Raw genomic sequence first — 17,258 nt, 5'->3', positions numbered from 1 at the left:
GGTAGTAATCTGCCTTCCTGTTCTTGCCACCAAAGTGGATAAGCATCCATTTATCCACATTAAAGTGCATCTGCCATGCATCTGACCACTCACCTAACTTGTCCAGGTCACCCGGTAATCTCCTAACATCCTCATCACATTTCACCCTGCCACCCAGCTCAGTATCATCAGCAAATTTGCTAATGTTATTGCTAATAGCATCTTCTATATCATGAACATATATTGTAAAAAGCTGCGGTCCCAGTACTGATCCCTGCGGTACCCCACTGGTCACTGCCTGCCATTCCGAAATGGAGGCGTGGAGGAGTGTGGAAGGATGAGAGAATGCAGGCTGCAGCCCTATGAAGCAGGGGGAGGTCTTGCAGTTGGCCTGTGTGGGGATGTGGGAGACGACAGGAGCCTGGTGGGCAAGGGCTAGCTGGTCGGAGGGAGGGAGGGAGGGAGGGAAGCACGCACGGAGGAGGAAGAGCAAAGAGAAAAGAGAGAAAAAAAAAACAAAGGGGATCAAGAGAAAGAGCAGCAAAGAAAATGTGGCTGGCCAGCACGCCTTGAAGTGGGGAGAAAAGGCAGGGGCCAGCGGCTACGGCCATACTAGTCTGAAAACGCCTGATCTCATCTGATCTCGGGAGCTAAGCAGACTCAGGCCTGGTTAGTACTTGGATGGGAGACCGCCTGGGAATACCAGGTGCAGTAGGCTTTTTCCGCCAGCAGGGGCTGCTCAAGTCACCCCTCTGCACTCGTGTTGGGCCACGCACGCAATGCAGCGACAGGTTATTTTTGCTGCCGCTGTGCCTGGCATCAGTCTCCTGCAGGCAGGAGACAGGGAGGGGAGGAGAGCGGAGCGCTGCCAAAATCAGCAAGAAAGAGGGAAAGAAAGGGATTGGGGCTGCACGCTGTCTGCGGCTGGCAGTCAGGAAAGGAGGACAATAGAGAATAGGTGCAGGAGTTGGCCATTCTGCCCTTGGAGCCTGCACCACCATTCAATATGATCATGGCTGATCATCCTTAATCGGTATCCTGTTCCTGCCTTATCTCCATAAGCCTTGATTCCACTATCCTTGAGAGCTCTGTGCAACTCTTTCTTCAATGAATCCAGAGACTGGGCCTCCACTGCCCTCTGGGGCAGAGCATTCCACACAGCCACCACTCTCTGGGTGAAGACGTTTCTCCTCATCTCTGTCCTAAACGGTCTACCCCGTATTTTTAAGCTGTGTCCTCTGTTTCGGCACTCACGTTTCCTGCCGCCAGAGTGTCCAATCCTTTGATAATCTTATATGTCTCAACCAGATCCCCTCTCAGTCTGCTAAACTCAAGGGTACACAAGCCCAGTCGCTCCAGTCTTTCAGTGTAAGGTAATCCCGCCATTCCTACGCTGCACTCCCTCAATAGCCAGAATGTCTCTCCTCAAATTTGGAGACCAGAACTGCACACAGTACTCCAGGTGTGGTCTCACCAGGGCCCTGTACACCTGCAGAAGAACCTCTTTGCTTCTGTACTCAATCCCTCTTGTTATGAAGGCCAGCATGCTATTAGCCTTCTTCACTACCTGCTGTACCTGCATGCTTACCTTCATTGAGTGGTGTACAAGAACCCCCAGATCTCTCTGTACTGTCCCTTGACCGAAATTGATTCCATTTAGGTAGTAATCTGCCTTCCTGTTCTTGCCACCAAAGTGGATAAGCATCCATTTATCCACATTAAAGTGCATCTGCCATGCATCTGACCACTCACCTAACTTGTCCAGGTCACCCGGTAATCTCCTAACATCCTCATCACATTTCACCCTGCCACCCAGCTCAGTATCATCAGCAAATTTGCTAATGTTATTGCTAATAGCATCTTCTATATCATGAACATATATTGTAAAAAGCTGCGGTCCCAGTACTGATCCCTGCGGTACCCCACTGGTCACTGCCTGCCATTCCGAAATGGAGGCGTGGAGGAGTGTGGAAGGATGAGAGAATGCAGGCTGCAGCCCTATGAAGCAGGGGGAGGTCTTGCAGTTGGCCTGTGTGGGGATGTGGGAGACGACAGGAGCCTGGTGGGCAAGGGCTAGCTGGAGGGAGGGAGGGAGGGAAGCACGCACGGAGGAGGAAGAGCAAAGAGAAAAGAGAGAAAAAAAAAACAAAGGGGATCAAGAGAAAGAGCAGCAAAGAAAATGTGGCTGGCCAGCACGCCTTGAAGTGGGGAGAAAAGGCAGGGGCCAGCGGCTACGGCCATACTAGTCTGAAAACGCCCGATCTCGTCTGATCTCGGAAGCTAAGCAGACTCAGGCCTGGTTAGTACTTGGGTGGGAGACCGCCTGGGAATACCAGGTGCAGTAGGCTTTTTCCGCCAGCAGGGGCTGCTCAAGTCACCCCTCTGCACTCGTGTTGGGCCACGCACGCAATGCAGCGACAGGTTATTTTTGCTGCCGCTGTGCCTGGCATCAGTCTCCTGCAGGCAGGAGACAGGGAGGGGAGGAGAGCGGAGCGCTGCCAAAATCAGCAAGAAAGAGGGAAAGAAAGGGATTGGGGCTGCACGCTGTCTGCGGCTGGCAGTCAGGAAAGGAGGACAATAGAGAATAGGTGCAGGAGTTGGCCATTCTGCCCTTGGAGCCTGCACCACCATTCAATATGATCATGGCTGATCATCCTTAATCGGTATCCTGCTCCTGCCTTATCTCCATAAGCCTTGATTCCACTATCCTTGAGAGCTCTGTGCAACTCTTTCTTCAATGAATCCAGAGACTGGGCCTCCACTGCCCTCTGGGGCAGAGCATTCCACACAGCCACCACTCTCTGGGTGAAGACGTTTCTCCTCATCTCTGTCCTAAACGGTCTACCCCGTATTTTTAAGCTGTGTCCTCTGTTTCGGCACTCACGTTTCCTGCCGCCAGAGTGTCCAATCCTTTGATAATCTTATATGTCTCAACCAGATCCCCTCTCAGTCTGCTAAACTCAAGGGTACACAAGCCCAGTCGCTCCAGTCTTTCAGTGTAAGGTAATCCCGCCATTCCTACGCTGCACTCCCTCAATAGCCAGAATGTCTCTCCTCAAATTTGGAGACCAGAACTGCACACAGTACTCCAGGTGTGGTCTCACCAGGGCCCTGTACACCTGCAGAAGAACCTCTTTGCTTCTGTACTCAATCCCTCTTGTTATGAAGGCCAGCATGCTATTAGCCTTCTTCACTACCTGCTGTACCTGCATGCTTACCTTCATTGAGTGGTGTACAAGAACCCCCAGATCTCTCTGTACTGTCCCTTGACCGAAATTGATTCCATTTAGGTAGTAATCTGCCTTCCTGTTCTTGCCACCAAAGTGGATAAGCATCCATTTATCCACATTAAAGTGCATCTGCCATGCATCTGACCACTCACCTAACTTGTCCAGGTCACCCGGTAATCTCCTAACATCCTCATCACATTTCACCCTGCCACCCAGCTCAGTATCATCAGCAAATTTGCTAATGTTATTGCTAATAGCATCTTCTATATCATGAACATATATTGTAAAAAGCTGCGGTCCCAGTACTGATCCCTGCGGTACCCCACTGGTCACTGCCTGCCATTCCGAAATGGAGGCGTGGAGGAGTGTGGAAGGATGAGAGAATGCAGGCTGCAGCCCTATGAAGCAGGGGGAGGTCTTGCAGTTGGCCTGTGTGGGGATGTGGGAGACGACAGGAGCCTGGTGGGCAAGGGCTAGCTGGTCGGAGGGAGGGAGGGAAGCACGCACGGAGGAGGAAGAGCAAAGAGAAAAGAGAGAAAAAAAAAACAAAGGAGATCAAGAGAAAGAGCAGCAAAGAAAATGTGGCTGGCCAGCACGCCTTGAAGTGGGGAGAAAAGGCAGGGGCCAGCGCCTACGGCCATACTAGTCTGAAAACGCCCGATCTCGTCTGATCTCAGAAGCTAAGCAGACTCAGGCCTGGTTAGTACTTGGATGGGAGACCGCCTGGGAATACCAGGTGCAGTAGGCTTTTTCCGCCAGCAGGGGCTGCTCAAGTCACCCCTCTGCACTCGTGTTGGGCCACGCACGCAATGCAGCGACAGGTTATTTTTGCTGCCGCTGTGCCTGGCATCAGTCTCCTGCAGGCAGGAGACAGGGAGGGGAGGAGAGCGGAGCGCTGCCAAAATCAGCAAGAAAGAGGGAAAGAAAGGGATTGGGGCTGCACGCTGTCTGCGGCTGGCAGTCAGGAAAGGAGGACAATAGAGAATAGGTGCAGGAGTTGGCCATTCTGCCCTTGGAGCCTGCACCACCATCCAATATGATCATGGCTGATCATCCTTAATCGGTATCCTGTTCCTGCCTTATCTCCATAAGCCTTGATTCCACTATCCTTGAGAGCTCTGTGCAACTCTTTCTTCAATGAATCCAGAGACTGGGCCTCCACTGCCCTCTGGGGCAGAGCATTCCACACAGCCACCACTCTCTGGGTGAAGACGTTTCTCCTCATCTCTGTCCTAAACGGTCTACCCCGTATTTTTAAGCTGTGTCCTCTGTTTCGGCACTCACGTTTCCTGCCGCCAGAGTGTCCAATCCTTTGATAATCTTATATGTCTCAACCAGATCCCCTCTCAGTCTGCTAAACTCAAGGGTACACAAGCCCAGTCGCTCCAGTCTTTCAGTGTAAGGTAATCCCGCCATTCCTACGCTGCACTCCCTCAATAGCCAGAATGTCTCTCCTCAAATTTGGAGACCAGAACTGCACACAGTACTCCAGGTGTGGTCTCACCAGGGCCCTGTACACCTGCAGAAGAACCTCTTTGCTTCTGTACTCAATCCCTCTTGTTATGAAGGCCAGCATGCTATTAGCCTTCTTCACTACCTGCTGTACCTGCATGCTTACCTTCATTGAGTGGTGTACAAGAACCCCCAGATCTCTCTGTACTGTCCCTTGACCGAAATTGATTCCATTTAGGTAGTAATCTGCCTTCCTGTTCTTGCCACCAAAGTGGATAAGCATCCATTTATCCACATTAAAGTGCATCTGCCATGCATCTGACCACTCACCTAACTTGTCCAGGTCACCCGGTAATCTCCTAACATCCTCATCACATTTCACCCTGCCACCCAGCTCAGTATCATCAGCAAATTTGCTAATGTTATTGCTAATAGCATCTTCTATATCATGAACATATATTGTAAAAAGCTGCGGTCCCAGTACTGATCCCTGCGGTACCCCACTGGTCACTGCCTGCCATTCCGAAATGGAGGCGTGGAGGAGTGTGGAAGGATGAGAGAATGCAGGCTGCAGCCCTATGAAGCAGGGGGAGGTCTTGCAGTTGGCCTGTGTGGGGATGTGGGAGACGACAGGAGCCTGGTGGGCAAGGGCTAGCTGGTCGGAGGGAGGGAGGGAAGCACGCACGGAGGAGGAAGAGCAAAGAGAAAAGAGAGAAAAAAAAAACAAAGGGGATCAAGAGAAAGAGCAGCAAAGAAAATGTGGCTGGCCAGCACGCCTTGAAGTGGGGAGAAAAGGCAGGGGCCAGCGCCTACGGCCATACTAGTCTGAAAACGCCTGATCTCGGAAGCTAAGCAGACTCAGGCCTGGTTAGTACTTGGATGGGAGACCGCCTGGGAATACCAGGTGCAGTAGGCTTTTTCCGCCAGCAGGGGCTGCTCAAGTCACCCCTCTGCACTCGTGTTGGGCCACGCACGCAATGCAGCGACAGGTTATTTTTGCTGCCGCTGTGCCTGGCATCAGTCTCCTGCAGGCAGGAGACAGGGAGGGGAGGAGAGCGGAGCGCTGCCAAAATCAGCAAGAAAGAGGGAAAGAAAGGGATTGGGGCTGCACGCTGTCTGCGGCTGGCAGTCAGGAAAGGAGGACAATAGAGAATAGGTGCAGGAGTTGGCCATTCTGCCCTTGGAGCCTGCACCACCATTCAATATGATCATGGCTGATCATCCTTAATCGGTATCCTGTTCCTGCCTTATCTCCATAAGCCTTGATTCCACTATCCTTGAGAGCTCTGTGCAACTCTTTCTTCAATGAATCCAGAGACTGGGCCTCCACTGCCCTCTGGGGCAGAGCATTCCACACAGCCACCACTCTCTGGGTGAAGACGTTTCTCCTCATCTCTGTCCTAAACGGTCTACCCCGTATTTTTAAGCTGTGTCCTCTGTTTCGGCACTCACGTTTCCTGCCGCCAGAGTGTCCAATCCTTTGATAATCTTATATGTCTCAACCAGATCCCCTCTCAGTCTGCTAAACTCAAGGGTACACAAGCCCAGTCGCTCCAGTCTTTCAGTGTAAGGTAATCCCGCCATTCCTACGCTGCACTCCCTCAATAGCCAGAATGTCTCTCCTCAAATTTGGAGACCAGAACTGCACACAGTACTCCAGGTGTGGTCTCACCAGGGCCCTGTACACCTGCAGAAGAACCTCTTTGCTTCTGTACTCAATCCCTCTTGTTATGAAGGCCAGCATGCTATTAGCCTTCTTCACTACCTGCTGTACCTGCATGCTTACCTTCATTGAGTGGTGTACAAGAACCCCCAGATCTCTCTGTACTGTCCCTTGACCGAAATTGATTCCATTTAGGTAGTAATCTGCCTTCCTGTTCTTGCCACCAAAGTGGATAAGCATCCATTTATCCACATTAAAGTGCATCTGCCATGCATCTGACCACTCACCTAACTTGTCCAGGTCACCCGGTAATCTCCTAACATCCTCATCACATTTCACCCTGCCACCCAGCTCAGTATCATCAGCAAATTTGCTAATGTTATTGCTAATAGCATCTTCTATATCATGAACATATATTGTAAAAAGCTGCGGTCCCAGTACTGATCCCTGCGGTACCCCACTGGTCACTGCCTGCCATTCCGAAATGGAGGCGTGGAGGAGTGTGGAAGGATGAGAGAATGCAGGCTGCAGCCCTATGAAGCAGGGGGAGGTCTTGCAGTTGGCCTGTGTGGGGATGTGGGAGACGACAGGAGCCTGGTGGGCAAGGGCTAGCTGGTCGGAGGGAGGGAGGGAGGGAGGGAAGCACGCACGGAGGAGGAAGAGCAAAGAGAAAAGAGAGAAAAAAAAAACAAAGGAGATCAAGAGAAAGAGCAGCAAAGAAAATGTGGCTGGCCAGCACGCCTTGAAGTGGGGAGAAAAGGCAGGGGCCAGCACCTACGGCCATACTAGTCTGAAAACGCCCGATCTCGTCTGATCTCAGAAGCTAAGCAGACTCAGGCCTGGTTAGTACTTGGATGGGAGACCGCCTGGGAATACCAGGTGCAGTAGGCTTTTTCCGCCAGCAGGGGCTGCTCAAGTCACCCCTCTGCACTCGTGTTGGGCCACGCACGCAATGCAGCGACAGGTTATTTTTGCTGCGGCTGTGCCTGGCATCAGTCTCCTGCAGGCAGGAGACAGGGAGGGGAGGAGAGCGGAGCGCTGCCAAAATCAGCAAGAAAGAGGGAAAGAAAGGGATTGGGGCTGCACGCTGTCTGCGGCTGGCAGTCAGGAAAGGAGGACAATAGAGAATAGGTGCAGGAGTTGGCCATTCTGCCCTTGGAGCCTGCACCACCATCCAATATGATCATGGCTGATCATCCTTAATCGGTATCCTGTTCCTGCCTTATCTCCATAAGCCTTGATTCCACTATCCTTGAGAGCTCTGTGCAACTCTTTCTTCAATGAATCCAGAGACTGGGCCTCCACTGCCCTCTGGGGCAGAGCATTCCACACAGCCACCACTCTCTGGGTGAAGACGTTTCTCCTCATCTCTGTCCTAAACGGTCTACCCCGTATTTTTAAGCTGTGTCCTCTGTTTCGGCACTCACGTTTCCTGCCGCCAGAGTGTCCAATCCTTTGATAATCTTATATGTCTCAACCAGATCCCCTCTCAGTCTGCTAAACTCAAGGGTACACAAGCCCAGTCGCTCCAGTCTTTCAGTGTAAGGTAATCCCGCCATTCCTACGCTGCACTCCCTCAATAGCCAGAATGTCTCTCCTCAAATTTGGAGACCAGAACTGCACACAGTACTCCAGGTGTGGTCTCACCAGGGCCCTGTACACCTGCAGAAGAACCTCTTTGCTTCTGTACTCAATCCCTCTTGTTATGAAGGCCAGCATGCTATTAGCCTTCTTCACTACCTGCTGTACCTGCATGCTTACCTTCATTGAGTGGTGTACAAGAACCCCCAGATCTCTCTGTACTGTCCCTTGACCGAAATTGATTCCATTTAGGTAGTAATCTGCCTTCCTGTTCTTGCCACCAAAGTGGATAAGCATCCATTTATCCACATTAAAGTGCATCTGCCATGCATCTGACCACTCACCTAACTTGTCCAGGTCACCCGGTAATCTCCTAACATCCTCATCACATTTCACCCTGCCACCCAGCTCAGTATCATCAGCAAATTTGCTAATGTTATTGCTAATAGCATCTTCTATATCATGAACATATATTGTAAAAAGCTGCGGTCCCAGTACTGATCCCTGCGGTACCCCACTGGTCACTGCCTGCCATTCCGAAATGGAGGCGTGGAGGAGTGTGGAAGGATGAGAGAATGCAGGCTGCAGCCCTATGAAGCAGGGGGAGGTCTTGCAGTTGGCCTGTGTGGGGATGTGGGAGACGACAGGAGCCTGGTGGGCAAGGGCTAGCTGGTCGGAGGGAGGGAGGGAGGGAGGGAGGGAAGCACGCATGGAGGAGGAAGAGCAAAGAGAAAAGAGAGAAAAAAAAAACAAAGGGGATCAAGAGAAAGAGCAGCAAAGAAAATGTGGCTGGCCAGCACGCCTTGAAGTGGGGAGAAAAGGCAGGGGCCAGCGCCTACGGCCATGCTAGTCTGAAAACGCCTGATCTCGGAAGCTAAGCAGACTCAGGCCTGGTTAGTACTTGGATGGGAGACCGCCTGGGAATACCAGGTGCAGTAGGCTTTTTCCGCCAGCAGGGGCTGCTCAAGTCACCCCTCTGCACTCGTGTTGGGCCACGCACGCAATGCAGCGACAGGTTATTTTTGCTGCCGCTGTGCCTGGCATCAGTCTCCTGCAGGCAGGAGACAGGGAGGGGAGGAGAGCGGAGCGCTGCCAAAATCAGCAAGAAAGAGGGAAAGAAAGGGATTGGGGCTGCACGCTGTCTGCGGCTGGCAGTCAGGAAAGGAGGACAATAGAGAATAGGTGCAGGAGTTGGCCATTCTGCCCTTGGAGCCTGCACCACCATCCAATATGATCATGGCTGATCATCCTTAATCGGTATCCTGTTCCTGCCTTATCTCCATAAGCCTTGATTCCACTATCCTTGAGAGCTCTGTGCAACTCTTTCTTCAATGAATCCAGAGACTGGGCCTCCACTGCCCTCTGGGGCAGAGCATTCCACACAGCCACCACTCTCTGGGTGAAGACGTTTCTCCTCATCTCTGTCCTAAACGGTCTACCCCGTATTTTTAAGCTGTGTCCTCTGTTTCGGCACTCACGTTTCCTGCCGCCAGAGTGTCCAATCCTTTGATAATCTTATATGTCTCAACCAGATCCCCTCTCAGTCTGCTAAACTCAAGGGTACACAAGCCCAGTCGCTCCAGTCTTTCAGTGTAAGGTAATCCCGCCATTCCTACGCTGCACTCCCTCAATAGCCAGAATGTCTCTCCTCAAATTTGGAGACCAGAACTGCACACAGTACTCCAGGTGTGGTCTCACCAGGGCCCTGTACACCTGCAGAAGAACCTCTTTGCTTCTGTACTCAATCCCTCTTGTTATGAAGGCCAGCATGCTATTAGCCTTCTTCACTACCTGCTGTACCTGCATGCTTACCTTCATTGAGTGGTGTACAAGAACCCCCAGATCTCTCTGTACTGTCCCTTGACCGAAATTGATTCCATTTAGGTAGTAATCTGCCTTCCTGTTCTTGCCACCAAAGTGGATAAGCATCCATTTATCCACATTAAAGTGCATCTGCCATGCATCTGACCACTCACCTAACTTGTCCAGGTCACCCGGTAATCTCCTAACATCCTCATCACATTTCACCCTGCCACCCAGCTCAGTATCATCAGCAAATTTGCTAATGTTATTGCTAATAGCATCTTCTATATCATGAACATATATTGTAAAAAGCTGCGGTCCCAGTACTGATCCCTGCGGTACCCCACTGGTCACTGCCTGCCATTCCGAAATGGAGGCGTGGAGGAGTGTGGAAGGATGAGAGAATGCAGGCTGCAGCCCTATGAAGCAGGGGGAGGTCTTGCAGTTGGCCTGTGTGGGGATGTGGGAGACGACAGGAGCCTGGTGGGCAAGGGCTAGCTGGTCGGAGGGAGGGAGGGAGGGAGGGAGGGAAGCACGCATGGAGGAGGAAGAGCAAAGAGAAAAGAGAGAAAAAAAAAACAAAGGGGATCAAGAGAAAGAGCAGCAAAGAAAATGTGGCTGGCCAGCACGCCTTGAAGTGGGGAGAAAAGGCAGGGGCCAGCGCCTACGGCCATGCTAGTCTGAAAACGCCTGATCTCGGAAGCTAAGCAGACTCAGGCCTGGTTAGTACTTGGATGGGAGACCGCCTGGGAATACCAGGTGCAGTAGGCTTTTTCCGCCAGCAGGGGCTGCTCAAGTCACCCCTCTGCACTCGTGTTGGGCCACGCACGCAATGCAGCGACAGGTTATTTTTGCTGCCGCTGTGCCTGGCATCAGTCTCCTGCAGGCAGGAGACAGGGAGGGGAGGAGAGCGGAGCGCTGCCAAAATCAGCAAGAAAGAGGGAAAGAAAGGGATTGGGGCTGCACGCTGTCTGCGGCTGGCAGTCAGGAAAGGAGGACAATAGAGAATAGGTGCAGGAGTTGGCCATTCTGCCCTTGGAGCCTGCACCACCATTCAATATGATCATGGCTGATCATCCTTAATCGGTATCCTGTTCCTGCCTTATCTCCATAAGCCTTGATTCCACTATCCTTGAGAGCTCTGTGCAACTCTTTCTTCAATGAATCCAGAGACTGGGCCTCCACTGCCCTCTGGGGCAGAGCATTCCACACAGCCACCACTCTCTGGGTGAAGACGTTTCTCCTCATCTCTGTCCTAAACGGTCTACCCCGTATTTTTAAGCTGTGTCCTCTGTTTCGGCACTCACGTTTCCTGCCGCCAGAGTGTCCAATCCTTTGATAATCTTATATGTCTCAACCAGATCCCCTCTCAGTCTGCTAAACTCAAGGGTACACAAGCCCAGTCGCTCCAGTCTTTCAGTGTAAGGTAATCCCGCCATTCCTACGCTGCACTCCCTCAATAGCCAGAATGTCTCTCCTCAAATTTGGAGACCAGAACTGCACACAGTACTCCAGGTGTGGTCTCACCAGGGCCCTGTACACCTGCAGAAGAACCTCTTTGCTTCTGTACTCAATCCCTCTTGTTATGAAGGCCAGCATGCTATTAGCCTTCTTCACTACCTGCTGTACCTGCATGCTTACCTTCATTGAGTGGTGTACAAGAACCCCCAGATCTCTCTGTACTGTCCCTTGACCGAAATTGATTCCATTTAGGTAGTAATCTGCCTTCCTGTTCTTGCCACCAAAGTGGATAAGCATCCATTTATCCACATTAAAGTGCATCTGCCATGCATCTGACCACTCACCTAACTTGTCCAGGTCACCCGGTAATCTCCTAACATCCTCATCACATTTCACCCTGCCACCCAGCTCAGTATCATCAGCAAATTTGCTAATGTTATTGCTAATAGCATCTTCTATATCATGAACATATATTGTAAAAAGCTGCGGTCCCAGTACTGATCCCTGCGGTACCCCACTGGTCACTGCCTGCCATTCCGAAATGGAGGCGTGGAGGAGTGTGGAAGGATGAGAGAATGCAGGCTGCAGCCCTATGAAGCAGGGGGAGGTCTTGCAGTTGGCCTGTGTGGGGATGTGGGAGACGACAGGAGCCTGGTGGGCAAGGGCTAGCTGGTCGGAGGGAGGGAGGGAGGGAGGGAAGCACGCACGGAGGAGGAAGAGCAAAGAGAAAAGAGAGAAAAAAAAAACAAAGGGGATCAAGAGAAAGAGCAGCAAAGAAAATGTGGCTGGCCAGCACGCCTTGAAGTCGGGAGAAAAGGCAGGGGCCAGCGCCTACGGCCATACTAGTCTGAAAACGCCTGATCTTGTCTGATCTCGGAAGCTAAGCAGACTCAGGCCTGGTTAGTACTTGGATGGGAGACCGCCTGGGAATACCAGGTGCAGTAGGCTTTTTCCGCCAGCAGGGGCTGCTCAAGTCACCCCTCTGCACTCGTGTTGGGCCACGCACGCAATGCAGCGACAGGTTATTTTTGCTGCCGCTGTGCCTGGCATCAGTCTCCTGCAGGCAGGAGACAGGGAGGGGAGGAGAGCGGAGCGCTGCCAAAATCAGCAAGAAAGAGGGAAAGAAAGGGATTGGGGCTGCACGCTGTCTGCGGCTGGCAGTCAGGAAAGGAGGACAATAGAGAATAGGTGCAGGAGTTGGCCATTCTGCCCTTGGAGCCTGCACCACCATCCAATATGATCATGGCTGATCATCCTTAATCGGTATCCTGTTCCTGCCTTATCTCCATAAGCCTTGATTCCACTATCCTTGAGAGCTCTGTGCAACTCTTTCTTCAATGAATCCAGAGACTGGGCCTCCACTGCCCTCTGGGGCAGAGCATTCCACACAGCCACCACTCTCTGGGTGAAGACGTTTCTCCTCATCTCTGTCCTAAACGGTCTACCCCGTATTTTTAAGCTGTGTCCTCTGTTTCGGCACTCACGTTTCCTGCCGCCAGAGTGTCCAATCCTTTGATAATCTTATATGTCTCAACCAGATCCCCTCTCAGTCTGCTAAACTCAAGGGTACACAAGCCCAGTCGCTCCAGTCTTTCAGTGTAAGGTAATCCCGCCATTCCTACGCTGCACTCCCTCAATAGCCAGAATGTCTCTCCTCAAATTTGGAGACCAGAACTGCACACAGTACTCCAGGTGTGGTCTCACCAGGGCCCTGTACACCTGCAGAAGAACCTCTTTGCTTCTGTACTCAATCCCTCTTGTTATGAAGGCCAGCATGCTATTAGCCTTCTTCACTACCTGCTGTACCTGCATGCTTACCTTCATTGAGTGGTGTACAAGAACCCCCAGATCTCTCTGTACTGTCCCTTGACCGAAATTGATTCCATTTAGGTAGTAATCTGCCTTCCTGTTCTTGCCACCAAAGTGGATAAGCATCCATTTATCCACATTAAAGTGCATCTGCCATGCATCTGACCACTCACCTAACTTGTCCAGGTCACCCGGTAATCTCCTAACATCCTCATCACATTTCACCCTGCCACCCAGCTCAGTATCATCAGCAAATTTGCTAATGTTATTGCTAATAGCATCTTCTATATCATGAACATATATTGTAAAAAGCTGCGGTCCCAGTACTGATCCCTGCGGTACCCCACTGGTCACTGCCTGCCATTCCGAAATGGAGGCGTGGAGGAGTGTGGAAGGATGAGAGAATGCAGGCTGCAGCCCTATGAAGCAGGGGGAGGTCTTGCAGTTGGCCTGTGTGGGGATGTGGGAGACGACAGGAGCCTGGTGGGCAAGGGCTAGCTGGTCGGAGGGAGGGAGGGAGGGAGGGAGGGAAGCACGCACGGAGGAGGAAGAGCAAAGAGAAAAGAGAGAAAAAAAAAACAAAGGGGATCAAGAGAAAGAGCAGCAAAGAAAATGTGGCTGGCCAGCACGCCTTGAAGTGGGGAGAAAAGGCAGGGGCCAGCGGCTACGGCCATACTAGTCTGAAAACGCCCGATCTCGTCTGATCTCGGAAGCTAAGCAGACTCAGGCCTGGTTAGTACTTGGGTGGGAGACCGCCTGGGGATACCAGGTGCAGTAGGCTTTTTCCGCCAGCAGGGGCTGCTCAAGTCACCCCTCTGCACTCGTGTTGGGCCACGCACGCAATGCAGCGACAGGTTATTTTTGCTGCCGCTGTGCCTGGCATCAGTCTCCTGCAGGCAGGAGACAGGGAGGGGAGGAGAGCGGAGCGCTGCCAAAATCAGCAAGAAAGAGGGAAAGAAAGGGATTGGGGCTGCACGCTGTCTGCGGCTGGCAGTCAGGAAAGGAGGACAATAGAGAATAGGTGCAGGAGTTGGCCATTCTGCCCTTGGAGCCTGCACCACCATTCAATATGATCATGGCTGATCATCCTTAATCGGTATCCTGCTCCTGCCTTATCTCCATAAGCCTTGATTCCACTATCCTTGAGAGCTCTGTGCAACTCTTTCTTCAATGAATCCAGAGACTGGGCCTCCACTGCCCTCTGGGGCAGAGCATTCCACACAGCCACCACTCTCTGGGTGAAGACGTTTCTCCTCATCTCTGTCCTAAACGGTCTACCCCGTATTTTTAAGCTGTGTCCTCTGTTTCGGCACTCACGTTTCCTGCCGCCAGAGTGTCCAATCCTTTGATAATCTTATATGTCTCAACCAGATCCCCTCTCAGTCTGCTAAACTCAAGGGTACACAAGCCCAGTCGCTCCAGTCTTTCAGTGTAAGGTAATCCCGCCATTCCTACGCTGCACTCCCTCAATAGCCAGAATGTCTCTCCTCAAATTTGGAGACCAGAACTGCACACAGTACTCCAGGTGTGGTCTCACCAGGGCCCTGTACACCTGCAGAAGAACCTCTTTGCTTCTGTACTCAATCCCTCTTGTTATGAAGGCCAGCATGCTATTAGCCTTCTTCACTACCTGCTGTACCTGCATGCTTACCTTCATTGAGTGGTGTACAAGAACCCCCAGATCTCTCTGTACTGTCCCTTGACCGAAATTGATTCCATTTAGGTAGTAATCTGCCTTCCTGTTCTTGCCACCAAAGTGGATAAGCATCCATTTATCCACATTAAAGTGCATCTGCCATGCATCTGACCACTCACCTAACTTGTCCAGGTCACCCGGTAATCTCCTAACATCCTCATCACATTTCACCCTGCCACCCAGCTCAGTATCATCAGCAAATTTGCTAATGTTATTGCTAATAGCATCTTCTATATCATGAACATATATTGTAAAAAGCTGCGGTCCCAGTACTGATCCCTGCGGTACCCCACTGGTCACTGCCTGCCATTCCGAAATGGAGGCGTGGAGGAGTGTGGAAGGATGAGAGAATGCAGGCTGCAGCCCTATGAAGCAGGGGGAGGTCTTGCAGTTGGCCTGTGTGGGGATGTGGGAGACGACAGGAGCCTGGTGGGCAAGGGCTAGCTGGTCGGAGGGAGGGAGGGAAGCACGCACGGAGGAGGAAGAGCAAAGAGAAAAGAGAGAAAAAAAAAACAAAGGAGATCAAGAGAAAGAGCAGCAAAGAAAATGTGGCTGGCCAGCACGCCTTGAAGTGGGGAGAAAAGGCAGGGGCCAGCGCCTACGGCCATACTAGTCTGAAAACGCCCGATCTCGTCTGATCTCAGAAGCTAAGCAGACTCAGGCCTGGTTAGTACTTGGATGGGAGACCGCCTGGGAATACCAGGTGCAGTAGGCTTTTTCCGCCAGCAGGGGCTGCTCAAGTCACCCCTCTGCACTCGTGTTGGGCCACGCACGCAATGCAGCGACAGGTTATTTTTGCTGCCGCTGTGCCTGGCATCAGTCTCCTGCAGGCAGGAGACAGGGAGGGGAGGAGAGCGGAGCGCTGCCAAAATCAGCAAGAAAGAGGGAAAGAAAGGGATTGGGGCTGCACGCTGTCTGTGGCTGGCAGTCAGGAAAGGAGGACAATAGAGAATAGGTGCAGGAGTTGGCCATTCTGCCCTTGGAGCCTGCACCACCATCCAATATGATCATGGCTGATCATCCTTAATCGGTATCCTGTTCCTGCCTTATCTCCATAAGCCTTGATTCCACTATCCTTGAGAGCTCTGTGCAACTCTTTCTTCAATGAATCCAGAGACTGGGCCTCCACTGCCCTCTGGGGCAGAGCATTCCACACAGCCACCACTCTCTGGGTGAAGACGTTTCTCCTCATCTCTGTCCTAAACGGTCTACCCCGTATTTTTAAGCTGTGTCCTCTGTTTCGGCACTCACGTTTCCTGCCGCCAGAGTGTCCAATCCTTTGATAATCTTATATGTCTCAACCAGATCCCCTCTCAGTCTGCTAAACTCAAGGGTACACAAGCCCAGTCGCTCCAGTCTTTCAGTGTAAGGTAATCCCGCCATTCCTACGCTGCACTCCCTCAATAGCCAGAATGTCTCTCCTCAAATTTGGAGACCAGAACTGCACACAGTACTCCAGGTGTGGTCTCACCAGGGCCCTGTACACCTGCAGAAGAACCTCTTTGCTTCTGTACTCAATCCCTCTTGTTATGAAGGCCAGCATGCTATTAGCCTTCTTCACTACCTGCTGTACCTGCATGCTTACCTTCATTGAGTGGTGTACAAGAACCCCCAGATCTCTCTGTACTGTCCCTTGACCGAAATTGATTCCATTTAGGTAGTAATCTGCCTTCCTGTTCTTGCCACCAAAGTGGATAAGCATCCATTTATCCACATTAAAGTGCATCTGCCATGCATCTGACCACTCACCTAACTTGTCCAGGTCACCCGGTAATCTCCTAACATCCTCATCACATTTCACCCTGCCACCCAGCTCAGTATCATCAGCAAATTTGCTAATGTTATTGCTAATAGCATCTTCTATATCATGAACATATATTGTAACAAGCTGCGGTCCCAGTACTGATCCCTGCGGTACCCCACTGGTCACTGCCTGCCATTCCGAAATGGAGGCGTGGAGGAGTGTGGAAGGATGAGAGAATGCAGGCTGCAGCCCGATGAAGCAGGGGGAGGTCTTGCAGTTGGCCTGTGTGGGGATGTGGGAGACGACAGGAGCCTGGTGGGCAAGGGCTAGCTGGTCGGAGGGAGGGAGGGAGGGAGGGAAGCACGCACGGAGGAGGAAGAGCAAAGAGAAAAGAGAGAAAAAAAAAACAAAGGGGATCAAGAGAAAGAGCAGCAAAGAAAATGTGGCTGGCCAGCACGCCTTGAAGTGGGGAGAAAAGGCAGGGGCCAGCGCCTACGGCCATACTAGTCTGAAAACGCCTGATCTCGGAAGCTAAGCAGACTCAGGCCTGGTTAGTACTTGGATGGGAGACCGCCTGGGAATACCAGGTGCAGTAGGCTTTTTCCGCCAGCAGGGGCTGCTCAAGTCACCCCTCTGCACTCGTGTTGGGCCACGCACGCAATGCAGCGACAGGTTATTTTTGCTGCCGCTGTGCCTGGCATCAGTCTCCTGCAGGCAGGAGACAGGGAGGGGAGGAGAGCGGAGCGCTGCCAAAATCAGCAAGAAAGAGGGAAAGAAAGGGATTGGGGCTGCACGCTGTCTGCGGCTGGCAGTCAGGAAAGGAGGACAATAGAGAATAGG

The 17,258-nt window shown here is 51.9% G+C and overlaps 7 non-coding genes and 4 pseudogenes across 7 annotated transcripts; all 11 read left to right on the top strand.

Moving 5' to 3' along the window:
* The first annotated feature begins 578 nt into the window (after nucleotides 1-578).
* Nucleotides 579-697, top strand: LOC140470198 (5S ribosomal RNA). The gene has a single exon (XR_011956464.1). It is a non-coding gene; the product is annotated as a 5S ribosomal RNA (ribosomal RNA).
* A 1,511-nt stretch (nucleotides 698-2,208) lies between these two features.
* LOC140468762 (5S ribosomal RNA) lies at nucleotides 2,209-2,327 on the top strand. The gene has a single exon (XR_011955823.1). It is a non-coding gene; the product is annotated as a 5S ribosomal RNA (ribosomal RNA).
* Nucleotides 2,328-3,838: 1,511 nt separating this feature from the next.
* LOC140468930 (5S ribosomal RNA) lies at nucleotides 3,839-3,957 on the top strand. The gene has a single exon (XR_011955887.1). It is a non-coding gene; the product is annotated as a 5S ribosomal RNA (ribosomal RNA).
* A 1,511-nt stretch (nucleotides 3,958-5,468) lies between these two features.
* On the top strand, nucleotides 5,469-5,577 carry LOC140471836 (5S ribosomal RNA; annotated as a pseudogene).
* A 1,519-nt stretch (nucleotides 5,578-7,096) lies between these two features.
* Nucleotides 7,097-7,215, top strand: LOC140470024 (5S ribosomal RNA). The gene has a single exon (XR_011956317.1). It is a non-coding gene; the product is annotated as a 5S ribosomal RNA (ribosomal RNA).
* A 1,523-nt stretch (nucleotides 7,216-8,738) lies between these two features.
* Nucleotides 8,739-8,847, top strand: LOC140472020 (5S ribosomal RNA; annotated as a pseudogene).
* Nucleotides 8,848-10,370: 1,523 nt separating this feature from the next.
* LOC140472012 (5S ribosomal RNA) lies at nucleotides 10,371-10,479 on the top strand (annotated as a pseudogene).
* A 1,519-nt stretch (nucleotides 10,480-11,998) lies between these two features.
* LOC140469633 (5S ribosomal RNA) lies at nucleotides 11,999-12,117 on the top strand. Its single transcript, XR_011956181.1, has one exon. It is a non-coding gene; the product is annotated as a 5S ribosomal RNA (ribosomal RNA).
* Nucleotides 12,118-13,640: 1,523 nt separating this feature from the next.
* LOC140470590 (5S ribosomal RNA) lies at nucleotides 13,641-13,759 on the top strand. The gene has a single exon (XR_011956553.1). It is a non-coding gene; the product is annotated as a 5S ribosomal RNA (ribosomal RNA).
* A 1,511-nt stretch (nucleotides 13,760-15,270) lies between these two features.
* Nucleotides 15,271-15,389, top strand: LOC140468922 (5S ribosomal RNA). Its single transcript, XR_011955884.1, has one exon. It is a non-coding gene; the product is annotated as a 5S ribosomal RNA (ribosomal RNA).
* Nucleotides 15,390-16,908: 1,519 nt separating this feature from the next.
* LOC140471825 (5S ribosomal RNA) lies at nucleotides 16,909-17,017 on the top strand (annotated as a pseudogene).
* Nucleotides 17,018-17,258: the final 241 nt, after the last annotated feature.

The sequence above is a fragment of the Chiloscyllium punctatum genome, chromosome 3 (assembly GCF_047496795.1).
Source record: "Chiloscyllium punctatum isolate Juve2018m chromosome 3, sChiPun1.3, whole genome shotgun sequence".
NCBI classification, from domain to species: domain Eukaryota; kingdom Metazoa; phylum Chordata; class Chondrichthyes; order Orectolobiformes; family Hemiscylliidae; genus Chiloscyllium; species Chiloscyllium punctatum.
This window is presented reverse-complemented; position numbering and strand designations above follow the sequence as displayed.